We start from the raw sequence: 8,297 nt of genomic DNA, 5'->3' as shown, positions 1-8,297 counted from the left end.
AGTCTGGATTTTGCTGCCCTCGACTCTGCTCGGCTGAATTCCCACTTTCCTTTGGCTAATGGCTCCCTTGGTGACACCTTGGACCAATTCCAGAACTTTCTGCCACTTTTAGTTACTAGGAAAAGCTCATTCCAAGGTATAGACTTAGTATGTTTGTTTAAATACATTTACAAAAATAAAAAAAATTTTAAGTATAAAAGACATATAGCAAGTATACAGATCACAAATGCACAGTTCAGTGAATTTGCATCAAATGCATACATCTGTGTAAACTCTATTCAGATCAAGAAACGAAACAAGATCAAAATCCTAGGAAGCTCTTTCTGCCCTTTCTTGTCATCACTACCCCTCACCAGGGAGCCACTATCTTGACTTCTGACACCACAGATTCATTTTGCTTCTTTTGGAATTTCATGTGAATGGAATCAAACAATGTAAGTCCTCTTACGTATCTGACTTCACTCACTCAACATTTTTTTATGAGATTTTTCCACGTTATTATGGTTTGTATACTCAATGCCATATAATATTCCATTATACGGTCCCACCACATTTTATTTTTCTACTCTATTCATTCTAGGTTTTTAAAAATTTCAGTCTCAAACATAATTCAGAGATTTATGCTGTGGGCCTCAGCTGCTTAAAGGTGGGAATGGACTTGGGGTGACTTCTTTCAAGAAGACCTCAATCTCATAGAAGAGCATCAAAAACAATAAAGTCCTTAGCAATTAATTTAACCAAAGAGATAAAAGATCTCTACGTTGAAAACTATAAAGTATTGATCAAAGAAATTGAAGAAGACACTAATATAAATGGAAAGATCCCGTGTTCATGCATTAGAAGAACTACTATTGTTAAAATGTCCATTCTACCCAAAGACATCTATCCATTCAGTGCAGTCCTTATCAAGATTCCAATGGCATTTTTTACAGAAATAGGAAAAACAATTCTTAGATTTGTATGGAACCTTAAAAGACCTGAGAAATCCTGAGAAAGCTGGAGGCATCACATTTCCTGATTTCAAACTATGTTACAAAACTATAGTAATCAAAACAGTATGGTATTGGTGTAAAAATAGACACATTGATCAATGGAACAGAATCAAGAGCCCAAAAATAAACTCATGCATTTGCAGTCAACTAATATTTGGCAAGGGATCCAAGAATACTCAGTAGAGAAAAGATAGTCTGTTTAATAAATGGTGCTGGGAAAATTAGATATTCACACGTGAAAGAATGAAACGACCCCTATCTTACACCACTCACAAAAACTAACTAGAAATGAATTAAAGATTTAAATGTGAAACCTGAAACCATAAAACTCCTAGAAGAAAACACAGGGAAAAAGCTTCTTGACATGGGTCTTGGCGATGATTTTTTCGTTATGAAACCTAAAACATAAGCAAAAATATTAAAAATAAACAAGCAGGACTACATCAAACTAAAAAGCTTCTGCACAGCAAAGGAAACGATCAAGAAAATGAAAAGGCAACCTGCAAAATGTGTGAAAATATTTGCAAACCACGCATCTGATAAGGAGTTGATAGACAAAATACATAAGGAATTCATACAACTCAATAGCAAAAATACAAATAATCCAATTTAAAAAGTGGGCAAAGGACCTGAATAGACATTTTTCCAAAGATATTCAAATGGCTAACAGGTACATGAGAAGGCACTCAACATCACTAATTATCAAGAAAATGAAAATCAAAAACACAATGAGATATCACCTCACATCTGTTAGGATGGCATCTTCAAAAAGGCAAGAGACAATAAATGCTGGCGGGACATGGAGAAAGAGAACCCTCATGCACCATTGGTGGGAGCATAAATTGGTACAGCCACTATGGAAAACAGTATGGAGGATCCTCAAAAACTAAAAAATAGAACTACCATGTGATCCAGCAATTCCACTTCTGGGTATACATCAGAAGGAAACAAAATCACTATTCGGAAGAGCTATCTACACCCCCATGTTCATTGCAACATTATTCATCATAGCCAAGACATGAAAACAACCTAAGCATCCATGAAAGATGAATAGAGAAAATGTAGCATATATGTACAATGTAGTACTATTCAGCTTAAAAAGAAAAAAAAAAGGAATCCTTCCATTTGCCACGATATGGATGGACCTTGAGGGCATTATGCTAAGAGAAATAAGTCAGACAAAGAAAGACAAATACTGTATGACCTCACTTACATGTGGAATCTAAAACCACTAAACTCATAGAAACTGATCAGATTTGTGGTTGCTAGAAGCAGGGGGTGGGGTGGGGCTGGAGCAATTGGGTGAAGGTGGTCAACCTTCCTGTTGGGAGATAAATAAGTCCTGGGGATGTATAGACATGATGTCTATGGCTAACAATACTGTTTTGTATATTTGAAAGTTGCTAAGAGGGTTGATCTTAAAAGTTCTCATCAAAAGGAAAAAAACCCTGTAACTATGTGAGAGGATGGATGTTAACTTATTGTGGTGATCATTTCACAATATATTCATATATCAAATCATTATGTTGTGCACATTAAATTGATACAATGTTAAATGACATATCTCAATAAAATTGAAAAGAAAATAAAAGGAGACCTCATTGCTGCCCCCTTTCCCCAGTCCCTCTCCAATGAGGATGCTTTCTCCCAGAGGGGCAGCCATGTCTCCTTTTGGTACCAACAGCCATTCAAGCTGACAAATCGCTTTTCCATATTGGACATCCCACTGTGTGGCCCAGTGACCTCCTAGGCAAGCCCCACAGCTCCTTCCTAGACTCTGACCGCCACGCTTCTTCACGCGGAGCTACAGGAACTGCTAGGGTATGTACCTTCCAGCTGCAGCAGAGAATGGGGCTTGTCCTGGGGTGACCCCGTCTTCTTCCAACTGCAATACACCATGGCCCCTTCAAGCCCTGCTATCACCATTTCTAGACCAGAAGCATGCACAGGGTTCTTTGTCCAAGTTCACCCTCCAATTTCTGAGCTCTTCCAGTAATTCTCAGCATGCTCCTCTCCAGTGGCGACACCAGGGCTGCCTGTTAGCTTTGGCAGCTCAGTAAGCAAGCCACTGGGGACCATGTGGCCAACCTCTGCTCCTTGGAGGCACCGCTGATATTCACAAATAGGGTAGATGCTCTGGTGCCCTGCGGATCTCTTCAGCTGTTACAGTTTTAGTTCACACAATCCTGACTTCCAACTGCCAGCACCTGAATCTCTTTGCCTGCAGGCTTTCTCTGACTGCTGGAGTCCATCCTGCCCCAGTACACAGCAGGCTGAAACTGCCAGGGCGTTAACACCCTCCAGGACCAACCCCGTAATCAACGGCTCTGCAGAGTTGGTGGCTAAATTCCCCAGCCTCGTATGTGGAGCATCTCTGAGGGCGTGTTCTGTACTGATGCTCAGAGATCTCGTTGCTTGCAGTGATATCTTGCTCTGCAATATATCCTTTTAGAGGCTGCCTTCCCTTTCCTGACTCACTTCCCCACCCCTACCAATGTCTGCTGGGGTCCCCTCCCAAATAAGCTACTTGCAGTAACATTCTCATCTTGGGGCCTGCTTCTAGGGGAACTCAAACTAAGACAACCCATGATTCTCTGGCAATCCGTGTCACTTGGCTTCAGAAAGGAGAATGGTCCCCCCCTCTCCCCAGTGAGAGGAGGAGGATGAGAAGGAAGGAAAGGAACTAGACATCCACAGCACTCCTCTCTCATTCTGTTCTTGTAAAATATTGGAGTCTGGAAAGGCAGTATTGATGATTAGGGTTGGTTCTGGCTCCTCAGTGAACCCCGAGGACAGACCCGCCTCCCCACTCTCATGATCCCTGCGCTGGGCTGCAGAAGTCAGAATACAGGGCATATTAATGCCTCTTCTCCTAACTATGGGCCATTGTCAGCTCTTCCGGGACAATGGGGGAACCCCCACTCATAGAGTCCTGTTACATCATTTCAAGGCTGCTCCTAACCTCCAGTCTTTCAGGCTTCTCCCGGACACCAAGGATTTACATCCTCATTTTTCTTCATTTTCTACCGGGGACCCCTCAGCGGGGCTTAGAATATTCTTGTCTGCTCCTTCCCAGGCCTGGATGGCTGCCTCCTAAAAACAGAACAGCTCTTGGCACACCTAGCAAAGCAAGGGGCTGGAAATCACTCCACTAATGGTCTCCACTGGGATTTCACAGACAAACTCCCATTGTAAGATTTTTGGGTCAGAAACTTCTGCCAAACTCCAAATATTCCGCTTGTTGTCAAGCTGGAGAGACCAAGCTCCAAAATCCTCAGGTTTCAGGTTCGTATCCGCCTCCACCAGGTCCTCTTGGAGACTGTGCGGCTCACTGATTTGGCAAATTTTCAACATGATTTGATTTGCAGGTGGCTGGGACTGCAGCATTAGGCAGAACCCTCCCCAGCATCCTTGACAGAGCGCCCTAAGTTGGGCCTCTGGGGTTCGAGGATCCCCTGAATACTGCCGGCAAAATTGTGTGTGTATTTATCCCCCTGCATTGTCCTGAGTTCATAGCTTCCCCAAACTTCTCAAAGTGGTCTACGAGCCCCTATCTTAATTACTCCCTGTTAGTAGGAGAGCTGACTGGTTGAAAAACGAGTAACTTTCCCAGGCCCCAGTGATCCCACATCAACTTTACCAAAGTGATATGTGGAACCAATTATGACCATTTGGCCTTGGGACCAGGCTCTAGGCCACGATGTACCCCAAAACAACCCAGAACCCCTGGAGGAGTCGTGTGAGGTACTCCCAAGAGGACTTGGAGGGATAGCAAAGATTGAATCACACTTTGTCGCATGTGCTGAATTTCCTCTGTCGACATTTCTTTTCCAAAATTCTCACTTCCGGAGGCAGCTGCTCTCCTCCAATCCCCCATTTCTGCCTCTTCCTTAAGACCCTCTCTTGCCCCTTTCTCTTGTTTCTTCCGTCCTTTCTTCCTAAGTAGCTTTGGGCCTTTTCTGATGTAAATCTACTTTGCCTCTCTGGCTTCTTACCATTCTTCTCTCCACTCATGAACACGGACAGCTCAAAGAAGGGGCTGAGGAGTGAAGCAACACCCATAGAAGTTTCTAGAAGGCAGTGAAGGCAAGCCGTCTCCAGAAGTTATACACAAATAGTTTTGTTTCTGTCATTTACTCACTGGGTAGCTAGAAATGAAATTGAGGAACTGGTTACTTTTTCAACTTAAACTGCACTATGAAAACAGTGAGGCAGAACTATTTGAACTGACACAGGAAGATATCTGAGATCTAATAGGCAGGGAGGAGAAGAGGGTGCGGCCAGCCTGGGATGCTCACAGGGCCCTGACAGGGAGTGTTTCTTTAAGAGTGAGGCAGCTGGGGTGCAAAATTTAAGGAGGGGCTCACTCTCAGGGTTGTACCAGTGCCGACCCTGCACTAGCGTGCACCTGAGAGTGAGCGCCTCCTTAAATTTTGCGCCCCAGCTGCCTCACTCATCTCACCCTCCTCCTGGGTCTGATATTAAATGAAAACAATAAAGCAGAATCATCCTCCGCCTTTATAGAGTGATCTGATGTGTAAACACTCTACGTGTGCCTTAAATATACAGCAAGATTTGGCCAGATCACGCCAGGACTGTCTCTGTGGTTCATCCTGAGGAGTGGGGTTGGAGGGAGAAGAGCAGACCCTCCCTGGTAGCTTTACCCATCTCTGTACTGTTGGAAGTTTCGGAATAACAATTGTATGTGGCTTTAGTAATTTTAGACAAACCAGAAAAATAAATAGAATAAGAAACGGTATGACATGTCAAAGGGCCTGCAAAAAAATATTAAAGGAAAACAGATTGTGGGGGTTTCTTCTTGTGGTCAGATGCAAATGCTGAAAATTGAGCCATGTTGGTGATTCTCTTCCCCACCCCCGATTCCAAAGCACCCTTCTGGTGCTGTTTCCCTATGAGCACGCACCCGGGCCACCCACCTCTCGTTCCTCTCGTTTGAGGTTTGTTCTGGGAGCAGAGTGACAACAGCACCCCCCTGGGACGTGCAGCAAGGGGCAGGATTGTGTTTTTCTCTGCTCTGCACGTGTGGTGGGGGAAGGAGTTGGGCAGACGGGGCCGGGATGATCGAACTTCAAATGTCTGGTGGCAGATACACCTGGCAAGGCTTTTAGCCACCCATGAATAAGCCCACAAATTAGACTTGCTTTTTTTTAACTCTAAACTTTGTCATCAGTCAAATTTATCCACCTATCTTAGCCAGGTTTTTCAGTGGAACATTTTTAAAACCCGTATTACTCTAAGCCGAGCAGAAAAGTGTAACTTTGCCCTTTTCCTTCCGGGCATCCTCTGCATTTTGCTAGTACCTTGTCTATCCTGCCTGAGAAGGGCTCTCCAGCTTCTGAACCTTTTCTGACTTCCTTGGGACCAGACAGGCAGGAGCTTTACTAATCCTGCTGCCCAAGAGCTGGTTATCAAGACCCCAGAGGACTGGGAGCCTGCTGGACGCAGCCTAGAGCAGCGGTTCTCAGCGAGGGCTGATTCGCGCCCCCCCAGGGGACATTTGTCTGGAGACAGTTTGGATGTCACATCTTAGGGGGAAATATTGGCATCTAGTGAATGTAGGCCAGGGATGATGCTAATGCACAGGAAAGCCCCCCACAACCCAGAATTATCCAGCCCAAGATATTAATAGTGCCAAAGTTGAGAAACGTTGCCCTAGAGGCTTGCTATTCAAAGGATGGTCCATGGACCAGTGGCATCGACATCCCTTGGGAGAGTATTCTAAATACAACATCTCAGGCCCCACACAGCCCCCACGTTGAGACAGCAGAAGTCGAATAACCCTCTTGTCAGTCAAGACAGGCTAGTGTGGGATCGGCCGACTCTCTCTGCAAAGGGCTGGACGATCTCTGACACAATTGCTCACTAGGCCTCTGTCACGGGAAAGCAGCCCTACTCCATGTGTGAAGGCACAGGCATGGCCGTGTTCCAATCATGTGGCTGGCATTAGTTTGCTGAGCCCTAGGGGAGGTCATGTTATGCAAAGAACCCCTAAAATAGCAGGTTATTTCTCACACACACTGTGCATCCATCCCAGGTTGGCTGAAAGCCAGTCCCAGGGTCCCAGACTCCACTATGACAACCTTCGCGGGTCATCACGGAGAGGAAAATACACAGCATGCATTGCGCATGCAGCGCACAGCCAGGCATATGTTGGCTCCTAAAGCTTCCACCTCGAACCCGTCCGTCTCCCTCACGTTTTCTTGGCCAATGCAAGTCATGTGGCCGTGCCTAACTTCAAGTGGGAGGGGATGTGTGCCCAGAAGGGTAATTCCTGATAACTACCCAGACGCCCCTCGCCAGAAATCCCAGCCCTGTGCTTACTCATCCCATTTATGAATTCCCTCAAGTATTTGAATAGACCTGAGCACAGTGGCATCCCAGGCTAGGAGTGGACCATTTAGTGATGAACTCATCTCCTCCTCATGCCTTCTGTAAGGAATATCCGTACAAACACACATGGATCTCATTGCTGCTCTGTGCCAGGCCCTGAGCACTTAACACACTTCATACCTTTCTCCTCTCATCGGAGTCCTAGGAGGTGGGTATCATCTGCCTTTTCCAGAAAAGGAAACTGAGACAGAGAGGTGATGTGGCTCATCGAAGGCCACCAGCTGGTAGATAGTAAAGTTAGGTACCATTAGCCCCAATTTACTGATAAGGAGAAGAGGCCAAGAAGTTAAGCAATATGTATGAAGTCACATATCCAGTGATAGAACCAAAATTCCAACCCAGATCTATTGACTCCAAGGACTGTGCTTCTAATAGTTTCTAGTCCCAGGACATCCGTTCTGTGACCGAGGCTCTAAGGCACTGTGGGTGCCCTGCTCGTCTCGCTTGGGCCTTACCACTTCAGTGGACATCAGCCAACTTCCAGCTATTAGGACCTGCATCTCTCTGCCTGAGAGCTCTCTCGGAAGCCACACAAGGGAGGCTGCCCTGTCTATGCTCATGGAAGTCAGCAGAGCCAGGAGATCACCACCACGGGAGCAGCACCCCACCGAAGGCTACTGCAAATACCCCAGCTGCCCTGGCTCCCGAGTGCGATGACTCTAGGGTGGGCGTTCCACCCTGGTTCCCAGAGCCCCCAACAGGTTAAGGCTCCAACATCCCCAGCAGCAGTCGATTTGATGATGTGTCCATTATTGACTGCCACCTCAGATTGTCAGATTTAACAAATAAAAGTTACAAGACCTCCAGTTGAATTTGAATGTCAGATAAAACTGCTCTTTTAGTATAAGTATGCCCCAGGCAGTATTTGGGACATATACTAAAAAAATTCTTATT

This window comes from Equus quagga, chromosome 1, assembly GCF_021613505.1.
Source record: "Equus quagga isolate Etosha38 chromosome 1, UCLA_HA_Equagga_1.0, whole genome shotgun sequence".
NCBI classification, from domain to species: Eukaryota; Metazoa; Chordata; class Mammalia; order Perissodactyla; family Equidae; genus Equus; species Equus quagga.
Note: the sequence above shows the minus strand (reverse complement) of the source record.